Source organism: Alligator mississippiensis, chromosome 2, assembly GCF_030867095.1.
Source record: "Alligator mississippiensis isolate rAllMis1 chromosome 2, rAllMis1, whole genome shotgun sequence".
NCBI classification, from domain to species: Eukaryota; Metazoa; Chordata; order Crocodylia; family Alligatoridae; genus Alligator; species Alligator mississippiensis.
In genome coordinates, this window is record NC_081825.1 from 38,177,455 (window position 1) to 38,190,015 (window position 12,561).

A 12,561-nucleotide genomic window follows, 5' to 3' on the forward strand; every position below is an offset into this window, starting at 1 on the left:
AAAGGGGTAGAGCTACCCTTGCGACCTTCAACAGCTCATCAAAACTCATTAAGAGGTTCTCCAACTGAAATAATTGCCCACCCCTGCTTTCCATGTCTGGCTGTAAATTTGCAAATTCATTTTCTGTTCCTCATGGATCCCCATCCTCCACGTCTTTTCCTCTTTCTCCTTGTCTTAGATCTGGTCTGTTTCCCCATTAGCATCACAGACCAAAAAAAGTAAGGACAGAAATTCATGAGTCAACTATATTTTCAGATTTCTTGGACTTCTTTGTTCCCCTCCATGTGATTTTACAGGAGAGAGGAAGAAAGCAGAGCAGATAGACCTAAATTCTTATCTTCCTTCATCACTAACCTAAAAAAAAATGCCCTGGTACTTTTCCAGGCAATCTGTGTGCACCTATAAACTGAAATACTTCTCATAAACATTAACCATGTTGAAACAATACACTTGCTGTTTGCAGTCACATTACGAACAACTTGGAGTGGAGATGTAAGATGCTTCATTTGTCAACATCTGTAATGTCATTGCATTTTCACTTAAAATATATGCTTAGAGTGTCAGATAACAATGTATCTATTTTACCTGGTGCATAACTTTTTGAATGACACACATTATGTCCATGTGATTTTGCCTTAATAAAAATGACAAAACCTGCTTTTTTCAACATTGCTTTAACTGCTTAGATTACTGGTTTATATATTCACACCTCTTTCCTTGATTTTGCTGTTTATTTACCTGTTATCTATTACCTAAATCACTTTAGGTAATTAGGTACAATTAATTAAAGTACAATTAGGTGTACTTTCCGAATGTTTTCTTTGTTCAATGCTAAGCACAATGCTACTCCAAGCTCTGTTTAGGTCATGTAGGTGTTGTTGCAATAGAAATTATAAACCCTGAGCCCTGATCATACATATACTTATGAGCAAATGTGACACCTGCTATGTCTGGTAAGCATTTCCAAGATCAGTCCTATGATTTGTACAACTGGCAAACCAAGGCTCAACAGCTCTTGCTGAGGTTTTACTTTGATTGACCTGAAAATGAGGTCATGCTCCTGTTAATTGACATTTATTTTGATATAACAAAAAATTTTGAAAGCTATGTAAATTTCCAAGTATTAAAGTAACTTGCAATTTGTTTGGACAGCTCTAAAGTCCTGTTGCTATTCAGCGACTAGAGCTATAACCGGCTGCCAACCCTCAACTTCAGCTGCAAAATTACACGATCTGCAAATCTTCCAGAACTCCTTTGGCTTCTATTCATAGAACAATACTATGATCTACATTGGTTGTTTCTGATGCCAGGGATAATTTTAGAGGAAACTTGGCTGGTTTCTTCTGTCTCCTTATTTGCACTGTTTTGATACAGGTAGCATAAGGTCATAATCAAGAGCTTGATGAATAATTCCTCTGTTGTATCATTACAAATTTCAGGTTATCATTACTTACTCAGTGCTGTTGCTGAGAAATCCATGAACAGACACTCTCAGATTTTTTAAGTGCCGAGACTAGCCTGGGGCCAGGTGGGGGATGGGGTAGGGCAGGGCAGCCATGGGGGCTTCTCCTGCAGCTCTCCCTACCCAGGGAGAGGCAGACACAGCAAGAGGAACCACCTGGTTGTGCCTGCTTCTCCCCGTCAGATCCAAATCACTGAATCTGTCTGAATTCAGCGCCGAATCTTCCAAAGCTGATTTGGCCAAATTGATTCAGGACAGTGATCCAAATCTCCAAATTGAATCACTGTCCTCTGAATCAAATACTTCCTTATTTGCACAGGCCTACAGATCAGTATTTACCAGTGCGGGGGAGGAGGGTTGCCTTCCTGTTGTAGTGAGGGGCATAGTCCTCTTCTTTGGATCTCTAGAGTGCATTTTAACTACTTCCTGTGCTTAGAGCAGCAAAACATTGATAGTGCCCTCAAACTCCTACTTTGCCTGTGGCAAGTTAAAGTGTTCCTGGCTGTTGTATGACAGGGTTATTTGCATAGTTCTAAGAGGAAGCAGCTAGGAAGAGTTGGTTAGACATACACTTGTATAAGATAATGTAATGTGAACGTAACGTGTGTAACAGCAGGTGGAACCAAGAGGCAGTCTACAGAGCTGTAATGTCTCTTAATTTTGACTGCAACTTGCAGAAATCCCCAGGGACTGGGAGGCAAGGGAAAAAAAACAAGGAAGTTTGAGACTGGAGTAAAGGAAAGAGAGAGCAGCATGCACATGAAACCTGGTCAGCCCTGCACAGAGGAGTGCACAGTGGAGCTGGAGATCTCACTGGCTCAGTCAGCCAGGACTGTGGACTGAAGGAACTGGACTCTGATTTGGGGGCAGCTGCATGCTGCTGTTTGGGCACTCTAAGAACTAAAGGCTTGTTCAAGCTAAAATTCCTGAGCCTGTTGCTCATAGGGAAGTCTACCCAGGGCTCAGCAGTGAAGCCAAACAGGATTACAAGTACCTGACAGGAGCCCTCAGGACTACTTTGGAACCAAGTTCAGGTTCTGACTAGAACTGTGCAGCTTTGTTTAATCATAAGAAAATTTTAGTAGAATTGGTACAAGAGTTTGACACTGCCCTAAATGATTAGCTGTAAAGGCCTTCCTACAAGTCATCCCTGAGATACAAGACCTACTGTCCCATGACCAGTTTGTCAGCAGTGCCTTCAGTGGGGAGAAGCAGGTCCAGCTTTTGTTGGGGAAGCCCCATATCCTCGATGATGCCATAAAGTTAGCCACCGAGATGGAAATGGTGAGAAAACTGGAAGCCCTAGATATGCAAGATGCCAAGTCAAGGGTGTATGTGCATGCCAGAGACGAGAATTCAGGAGCATGCACACCAACCCGAGTCATCAGACTTGAGAATGGTGATGGAGACACTGAGAGAGGTCCAAGGTGAACTGGACAAGCTCAAGTAGGGTATGGAAACCCAGTCCCAGAGCAGACATGCAAAAGGAGATCCTCTTGGGCCACAGAAGCTGGGGTGTTTCCCGGAGCATGCTGATGGATGCTGGCACGATGGCAGCTGTTATCACTTCTGGAGTAAATGCTCAGAGAGAAGGTAGTGGTCAGGGCAGAGAAACTGAGGTGGGCAGTGGAGAGGGCCCATCCATTGCTAGCAGATACAGAAGCCCACATAATGAGGTGTTGATTGTTGGTGTCACAGGGTTGGGATACTACTTGGAGGGAAAGCTAGGAAAAGTTTGTTGCCAGTTCCTCCAAGATTGCCCAGGTATCCATTGTACATAACTGGTGATGGAAGCCAGCTACAACAGAGGCAGAAAGAAGCCTTCAACCCTATAGGCTAGTGGTCAAGGCAGCCAATGAAGAAGCACTTCCAATTCTGGGAAAACAGAGTACAACCATCAACTTCTAAGGCCTACAGCTGTGATGTAAAATCCTCCTAATAAAGGACACCAATCAAGATACTTTATTAGTTACCAGCTTCCTAAAAAATTAGCTAGTCTCTATGAATTTTGCAGATTGTTCCTATTCCTTTCTGGGGAGGTTTTTCCCCTTGTATATCACAGATGACCAAGTGAGGGCATGTGAAGTGTTAGTGGAGAAGAATCTAACAATACCTCCTAGGAAGGAGAAGGTCTCCAGAAAACTGAAGATATGGTGCCATGGAAAAGAGGAGTGCTTATCTGTTCACTAATGAATTGGGATTCCTAGTGGAAACTGCAATGGGTAAGAGCCACAGGGGTGAATTTCCTGTGCATGTTGCTAATACATCAATCGAACCACAGGTCAAATATCAGGGCACTGTAATTGGGATATTTGAGACAGGTGTGGCTGTCCAGGAGGACCCTGGATCAGGGAAGTGAACTTTTTGGGGCACGTGATGTACACAGGAGGGATAAGCTCAGATTCAGAGAGGTTCTTAAGTACCTCAAGATGTAACAGAATTGCACAGCTTCTTGGTTTTGGCATTCTATTATAGATGATTTGTGGCAGATTTTGCTATCATTGCAAGCCCTTTACATAAGCTCTCCAATAAGGCGAAGTTCATCTGGACCACAGAATGTCAAAATGCCTTTATAGAGCTAAAGCAACATTTGATGTCATCCCCTATCTTAGCATATCCCAACCCTCAGTTACCCTTCTTGTTGGACACTGATGAAAGTGACATTGGCATTAGAGCTGTTCTGTCACAAGTTGAAGGAGGTGAGTAAAAGGTATTAGTCTGAGGTGGATAAATTATGCCCAGGGGCTAGATGGAGCCCACCAAGTGATTCTATCCAGCCTGAAGTGAGTCCCTTGCCAGTCCCACCCCCCCACCCCGGGTGTGGACATGCCACCTGGCATGGAGCACATGCCCCATGCATGACTATTGGACACACTGGGAGCTATGGTGCATGAAGCTAGGTGCCATGGTGAAGCGGGGGTGGCATGGCAGCTGTACTTGGGTTCCAAGCAGACCCTGCAGCGGCAACTCGCTCTATACTCACACTTGCAGCTGCCGCTGCCAGTGTCTCCACTGCTTCCACTGGACTTGGCCCTTCTGCCCAGGTATCCTGGTTCATCCCCTGTGCACCAACCACCAGTGGTGCTGAATGGAGTGGGGGGGATCTCCATGGAGACTGGTCTGGGACCCCTGTGGGTAGGGTGTGTTCCACCGAGCAGATGGGATTGCAGGCAGGCAGGGAGTGGCATCCTGGTGCAGGATGGGCAGGCAGGGCTGGGGTGGTGACAGTATGGGGCTGGGACCTAGGAAAGAGCCATGATATACTCCCCACATGTCTCTGTGATAGGCATTGGTTCCACAGGCAGTGCCCAGCCCCAGACCACAGAACTGGTGCCATCGCAGGAATATGCCAGGACAAGAACACAGCTCAGACTCAGGACCCAGCCCCACATAGTCACTGCCCCATGATCCTGCCCCTGCCCCACCTGCCCTTTCCACTCCCAGGTGCTGCTCCCTGCACACTCCATCCTCCTAGTCAAGCATGCCCTGCCATGGGTGTCCTAGGCCAGTCTCCACAGAGACCCAACCCGCCCACTCTGTCCAGTGCCCATGGTGATGGGTGCGGGGTTGACAGGCCCTGGGCCAGACAGCATCAATTGGCATCTCCTCAGCCCCACCCTTCCACCGCACCAGATGTTGTAAACAGCCATGATGAGGGGCCAAAGCCAGGTCAGCACCCCCCTTGCCCTCCCCACCCCCACCCCTCAACAGCTCACCAAAACTCCTTAAGTGGCCCTCCAGCCAAATAATTGCCCACTCACATACTAGCCTATGCAAACTGAGCTTAAGCAAAGCTCAGCGCCCATATGCAACTATAAGAAAGGAATTCGCTGCTGTGGTGACCTTTACCAAACATTTTTTACACTTCCTCCTGGGCGGATGCTTCACATTAAGAACAGACCACAGTTCTCCCTGGTGGCTACACAATTTTCAACAACCCAACTGGCTAGATGGTTAGAACAGCCATCTGAATTTGATAATATTTTCAGGTGTGTAGCCAGCTTTCCAGCAGTCATGGCAGAGGTTGAAGAGTAGGATTTTGCTGATCACTGGAGAGTGGGGCTGGGAGGAGGAGAAGGGAAGGGAGGTGGGGAGCGGAGTCTTACCTGTGCCAACTCTCCTCATTCGAGTGGCAGCTGCAACTCCTGGAGCTGCTGGTGTAGCAGCACAGCTTTAGTTGTTGCAGCTGAGACAGGCAGCAATAGAACTGATCCTGAGGGCCACTCCTGGTGCCCTTTTCACTCTTCCCACCTTATGGCTGCTGGAAGCAGAACAAAAGCAAGCCTGAAGGAGTGTAGCTCAGTGACATGGATAATGCCCTGGAAGGGAAGGGGCCCTAGGTTTGGGCCCTGACCTGTATTTCCAGTGGGTAAAAAGCTATCCTACTGATGTTTATTAATTTTATCCAATGAATATTAAATGCAAGGTGCTGAAAATTTATTTGCGGCCCACACAAGGGTCCCTCCTCCATTTTACCTCCTCTCACACACTTTCTAGGGCCGCATCCATCACACTGAACAACTTTCCTTTAAGCTACCTTGTCCCCTCCTGGCCCCACATATCTCACCCTCCTGACTGTCTAGTGGGCCAAGTTCAAGAGGAGGTACCTAGCCTCCAGCCAGGTTGTTAGAGCACTTTGCTGGGCACTAGGAGATGCAGGTATAAAATCCTTTTGGGTTAGGCAGGGCCTGGAATCTGTTTCCTACTCCCGGACAAGTATCTTAATCTCTAGGCTAATGGGCTAAATGGGAACCCTTGCTGGTCATGGTTTTTCTGCAACTAAAGTTTTGGACATTTGCTTGGCATTATAGTCATATCTGGGTGATCCTCTTCTACCACAGAGGCAACAAAATCAGAGTGCACCATTCTAAGCATGTAGAAATTTATACAACTATGTAAGTGCCATTTAGATACATAAAGGTGAAATAGGATCTAACTCTGCTTTTTTTCAATCCCTGGCTGCTAAGGAACAAAGAAGTGCTGTATGCCCCTTTAACTCCTGTTTGGGCATGTAGCTTGAGCTACTGCTATCTAGCCTTATATAATGCAGGAATAATGAGTTGACATTTTCTCTCATGATTGATTTTTTTTTATTCAGTTTTGCCAGACTCAGCATTTCTTTCATGAGTCAGGTGTATTTGTGTCTCAGAGTCCAAGTAGGAAAAACGCCTATAAAATTGCTTGCCTGTGGTGAACACAGAGGCTTATGTGCATGTGTAAGGCTTGCACTATATAGGGGGAGATACAGAGATCGCAGCAAAATAAGATAATATGCAGAAAGCTGAATTTTAGCAGCCTTTTGAAATCTTCACTGATGAAAAGCACAGCTGTTCCAAATACAGAGAGCCAGGACTATGTAGTGTTCTGCCTATTTACACCAACTGAAGGTCTGGCACAGAGTATGCTCTGGTGGCTTATTTCCAGAAGGATAGTGACTTCATAGCAAAATCAAAAATGTATTTGTCCTGCTAGTACAGATACAGGTTTAGCTGAAATTATACCTAAAAGGAGTGGAAACAGGAAGATTTTGACAAAAACACATGAAAATCCTAAAACTCACTTAAATTCAATAAATTTAAAATGGTCCGGTCCATATCTTTGCAGAAAAATGTAGGGCATTGAATTGCTGAAAACAGAAATATTGGGTCTGATTCACTGTTGTTTTACAACAGTTTTATGCCCACGTAACACCAATGATTTCAATGACTTACTGATGAAAACCGGCAGCAATGCAGTGAGGAATCAAGCTTATCATCTAGCACTTACACCATGAACAAATAATAATTACTTGCATATGCTTGAGTTTCAGTACTTAATTAAATTAACATAAAAATTGAAACCTAGACGGTGCTGATGTAGTAATTTCTGATTTCTACTAGTCCCTGGAATTTGATTTGTGGAGCAATTGAAATTGTGGAAAATATATATATAAAGGAGGCTAGGAAACCAGGGCCTGGAAAATGTTTTCCATATCCATTCAAAAAAATATACAAAATATGTAAGTTCTTATGCTAATTTTATAACAAGTATGTAATGCTATTTACTTATAGTCATCACAGTGGTATCTAGCACATGTTTTTGTAATTATGCATGCAGAAAGTTTTCTTATTGGAAAATACATTAGTCAAAATCAAAATTTCAGTAAAAATATCGATTCCAATAAAAGTCTTCAGTTTTCTCACCAGAAACATCAAACAAAACATTCTTTAAAAATAGCCATTGAAAGCTGAGTTCTCTTTTTAATTTAACTGTCAGTTCATCTGAAGAGAGAGAGAGAGAGTGTAATCAAGTCATTTCAATGTGTTGGTTTGAAGCAGAAATTTTCATTTTGAAGTTTCCTCTGGTAAAAGCGATATTTTTCATTGGGCTTAATATTTTCTTCAGGGGAAAAAATTCAGCTTACAATTTTGATGATGGAAAATCCAAATTAAAAAATGAATGAAGATTTTCCTTTTCTGGCCAGAAATCAGTTTTCTCCCAGCACTACTGTTCACTTTTTAATAGTGCCATTCGATAGGTGAGTTAAAATCAAGAAGGCTTGCCAACAAACAGCAAGGTGTTTGCACCAGATATAGACAAAGAATAAGAAAATGATAAAACTGTACACATAAAAAGGCATTTTTAAACAAAGAATGGCTGTGATGTTTGTTCTTAGGGTTCACTGTGGTTTACCTCTTTATGGAATTGTGAATGACAGCTTAATTTGCAACTGGAAGAGCAAAGAATGTGGTGTGATAATTTCTCTCAAAATGAATAAAGGGAAATAGCAGACATAAAACTGGCCAGGTCCCTGTCTATGCTGACTTAGAAGCAGTACATAAACTTTTTTTTCTTAACCACTTGAAAATAATTTTTGCTCATTGGCCTTTACTTTGCTGCAACTAAAACATTACTTGCCACATGAAGGAGCATTGTGTGTGTGTGCAGGTATGTTTTAATATGCAAGTCTTCTAGTGCTTTGATTTTCCAAAAAGCAAAATGATGTATATTGTTTACTAAATTGAACCTACATATTGTGGCATTTACAGCCAAGTCGCTTCTTGCATTTTTTTTGTAATATAAAACAAGAAGACAATAGCTTCAATAAATCAAACCAAAATGAGTGATTAAGTACCTGATTTAATACTGTGCATTAATTTTAGTTCAGATGGTTCTTGCTTTGTTGAAGAAAACAATTCCATACAAGGCTATGTCATTTGCATGCGATAGCAAGGTGCATTATAAAAATCATCCTAAATTATCAAGAGTTGTATGGAACTTGTATCTCAGATATAGTATCCATATATCAAAGATAAACCTCTAGTGAGGGCAATCCTGGATTTCTCATTTACTTTGCTTCCTTAGCAATTCTTTTGTTTCTTAAAATCCATTCATGGTGGCATGCCTTCAGAGTTCTAGAGGCTTAGTCCTCATTGTTCCTCCTGCAAACTGTCAGTAACCTCTACCTTAACAACTTGAAAAATCTTTCGCATCCATCTCAAAACTCCAGGTTCCCTGTATCACATTTTTCCAAAGGATTCAGGACTAAAAGGCTAGCTGAATTCTAAAATATTGCTTTAAAGCCCTATAGATCTATCCATCTCTCTACTAGGTCCTGCTAGCTCTGTCCATGTGATTATTCCACCTCTTCTGAGTTTTGATGTCAACTGCCTGTTGCTTAGTGTGCCATTGAAAATCACCGACGTGCTCATATTTATCCTCACTGGGTGATTCCTATTTTATAAAAAATACGACTAAAGGCCTGAACCGCAGAGCTGTTCAACATCTCCAGCATGCAGTGACTTAAACTGGAGGTATGAAAGTCTGTAAATTTCTGTACATCAAACCCTAAGTGGAGTACTCACTGCTTAGTAAAATATTTTTAGTAAAATAGTAAAAAGGAGGTTTACGTCTCTGTTGCTCAAAGAGGATTGCAGAAAGGCTGTTAGGAAAGCCAAGGCAGAGATGGAGCTAGGGCTAGCGACCAGAGTTAAGGATAATAAAAAGCCCTTTTTCAAATACACAGGAAGTAAGAAGAAGGCTTCTTAATGTGGGGCACCTATAGGATAGGCTTGGCAATTTGGTGATTGCGGCAAATGAAAAAGCTGACCTCCTTAATGAATTCTTTGCCTCTGTATTCCTGAACAGGGACTGGGACATCTCCCCCACGAGAACTGCGGATGGACCCAGAGGAGGCATTGCCATGCCTAGGGTCAAGGACAACCTAGTTTGGGAACTTTTGGAGGGCCTGGATGTGTTTAAATCAGTAGGTCCAGATGCTCTTCACCGAAGGGTGCTGAGAGAATTGGTGGGGGCCACAGCAGGGCCCCTGGCACAGCTCTATGAGTGCTCATGGGGTACTGGCCAGGTGTCAGAGGATTGGAAAAGGGCCAATGTGGTCCCCGTTTACAAGAAGGGGAGAAAGGAGGACCCCAGCAATTATAGGCCAGTCAGTCTTCCCTCGGTCCTTGGGAAGACCTTTGAGAAAATTATCAAGGAGCTCATCTGCAAGGGCCCAGCAGGGGAGGTAATGCTCAGGGGCAAACAACATGGGTTCATTGAGGGCAGGTCCTGCCTGACTAACCTGATTTGTTTTTTGATCAGGTGACAAAGTCCCTGGATGAGGGTGTCGGGATGGATGTCATCTTCCTGGACTTTAAGACGGCCTTTGATACGGTTTCCCACCACATTCTCTTAAAAAAACTTGGTGACTGTGGCATTGATGCCTACACAGTCAGATGGGTGGCAAATTGGCTAGATGGTCGCACCCAGAGAGTGGTGGCAGATGGGTCATTTTAGACCTGGAGGGATGTGGGCAGTGGGGTCCCCCAGGGCTCGGTCCTGGGGCCTGTACTGTTCAACATCTTTATCAGCAATCTGGATGTGGGTGTGGAATGCACACTGTTCACATTCACTGACAACACCAAGTTGTGGGGCGAGGTGGGCATACTGGAGGAGAGGGACAGAATCCAGATAGATCGGGGCGGGCAATTATTTTGGGCGGAGGGCCGCTTCCCTAGATTTGGCAGGCTGTCAAGGGCTGCATGGGTAGCCCCACCCCTTGACAGGTGCCCCACCCCCTGGTCGCCATCTCGGGACCAATGTCTCAATGTCTTGGGACCAATGTCCCAGGGCCAGCACTGGTGGGACCCAAAGTGGGGCACAGGCTGGCAGGGGTCTGTGGAACCAGGCTGGGCTGCACCAGCAGGGAGAGGGGGGAGCTGGCCTGGCTCCATAGAGCCCCTGCCAGCTGGGACCCCATGCTCCTGCCACCCTGCTCTGGGCCGCACTGACACTGACCCCGGGATGCCGGTGCGGGCCCTGCATTCCCACTGGCTCCCCGCCCACTCACACCCAGTGCCACCAAGCCCTGCGGTACAGGCGGGAGGCAGCGTACAGCCCCAACCCCTGCTTGCCAGCAGGGAAGAAGCTGGTGCTGAGCGCGGGGAAAAGCGGCCCCTTGCCCACCCCATGGCTGGCGCTCCCTGCTGCAGGTGCTCGCAGCCTGTGTGGGGCTGTCCTGAGCAGGCACGGGCAGTCCCAGGTGGGCTGCGAGTAACTGCAGCATGGGGCACCAGCCACACGGTGAGCGAGGGGCTGCTCTTCCCTTCACTCAGCACCAGCTTGTAACCCGGTCCCACTGCCAGTCTGTGGCTACAATTGAGAGGGTCCAGAGGAGGGCCACTCACATGGTCAAGGGGCAGCGGGATAGACCCTATGAAGAGAGGCTTAAGGGCCTGAACCTATTCAGCCTCCACAAGAGAAGGCTGAGAGGAGATCTGGTGACCATTTACAAACTCACCAGAGGGGACCAACAAGAATTGAAGGAGGCTCCGTTCCCCTGGGCACCACCAGGGATTACTAGGAATAACAGCCACAAATTGTTAGAAAGAAAGTTAAGCCTGGACATCAGGAGACATTACTTTACAGTTAGGACTGCCAGGCTCTGGAATGGGCTCCCAAGCGAGGTGGTACTCTCTCCTACCTTGAGGGTCTTCAAGAGGAGGCTGGACAGATATTTGGCTGGGGTGATATGACCCCGGCACCCATTCCTTCCCAGGGCAGGGGGTCAGACTTAATGATGTGTTTAGGTCCCTTCCAAACCCTAAGCACTATGATACTATGATTTAAAGCCTACAATTGGTGTATAATTTGTGAGAAGTGTTGCTGTTTTTCTACTCACGTATTTTATTCTTCATATAAGTAAAAACACCTTTATCCATATCTAGTTATAGATAGCTATATATACATATTTTTTACCATCTGTGAGTGCATGGGTGGGCTGGTAATGTTAATTATTATTAAAGAAAATCACTCAAAATGTAAGTCTTCCTACCAGCAGTGACTACTTCTGGGTTTATTTCATGAAACAGCTATGTCCCTAGGAAGAGTGAGGCAATTTGGCTAACCAAGAACTCTCCCATTAGCTTATTTTCAGGCCTTCACCCTGTTTGAGAAACTTCCTTTGTTCTTATAAATGTGACTTTGAAATGAGACTAAAGAGCGAGAAACTGGCTAGCACAGAAACCTCTCCTGTACTGTCCGCTGAGCCTTGGTGGGGAAAAACAGAGACTGCAGAGGAGTGTCCATCAGCACAGAAGGTATCAGGGGAATCAGATTGTAATCTCCTATAGAGATTTTGAGCCCAAGTGCTTGAAAATAAAATAAAACCAATTTTAAAATTATGCCCTAAAACACATACATTTTAAAAAGCCACTTAAAATATATGTTGGTTCTTACCTGAAATAGCCTTACTTAAAAAATTGACTACTTCTTCCACTGAAGTAAATTATAGAAGTGTTCTCTTGCTCAGCTAATCTCATTTTTTCCCTCTTCATTAATATATGGCAGCCTCCATAAATAAAGATTGGCTCTTCTTTTTTGTTGTTGAATACATTGATCCCCTTGACATGGATGGAAGGCTGTAGGATGCACATTTCTGGAACGTACAGTAGCTAGAGTTTTCCTTTCAGGTAGTCAGAATCAAGTCTCATGTAGCTATAAGTAAAGAAGAAATGTTCTGCATCCAATATTCTGTTTTAGGTTATTTTTCCCTGAAGACTTTTTCTAAGTTGAATCTCATTTTGATACTTTCTCTATTGCTAACCTCTCAAGATTCC